The following is a 606-nucleotide window of genomic DNA, read 5'->3' as shown; positions in this document are numbered from 1 at the left end:
TATATATATATATATCATATTTAGCTGTTTTCTTATCTGATTTCATTTGAGCATTTAGTTTCATATCTATACAAATTTTTAATCATTCTTTTTGGATCACTGTAATTATATCTCCATAAGTTAAAGAATCGTAGTTCATGTGACCTGTTTCATTACTAAGGACTTGCCTGATTTTATGAGCAAATAATTTTGGAAGACCATTTATGAATTTTTCTTTCCAAAATGGTTGGTTACTATCGTCTCTAAGCATAACTCGAGAAATAAAAACATCTTTGTACCATTTGAAATCACTTAGGGTAGGACACCTAAGGTTACTGAGTTAATCATGAATTCTGGATGTTATGTGACTAGGGGTTCCTATGAAATGTTCGATAATTGTGTAAAATAAGGTATTAACAGCATCAGAAAATCTCATTCCTGTGCGTTCGTCGAAGATGGGAGTCCCATCTTCATCTCGTTTAATGACATGTTTAATGGATGATCTAGAATCAGGAGTGAGATGTTTTTCCCACCAGGAATGAAGCATTCCTATAAATCCTGTGGAAAGTATGTCAATAATTTCATATATATATATATATATATATATATATATATATATATATATAC

This window comes from Fragaria vesca, linkage group LG6 (assembly GCF_000184155.1).
Source record: "Fragaria vesca subsp. vesca linkage group LG6, FraVesHawaii_1.0, whole genome shotgun sequence".
Taxonomy (NCBI): domain Eukaryota; kingdom Viridiplantae; phylum Streptophyta; class Magnoliopsida; order Rosales; family Rosaceae; genus Fragaria; species Fragaria vesca.
This window is presented reverse-complemented; position numbering follows the sequence as displayed.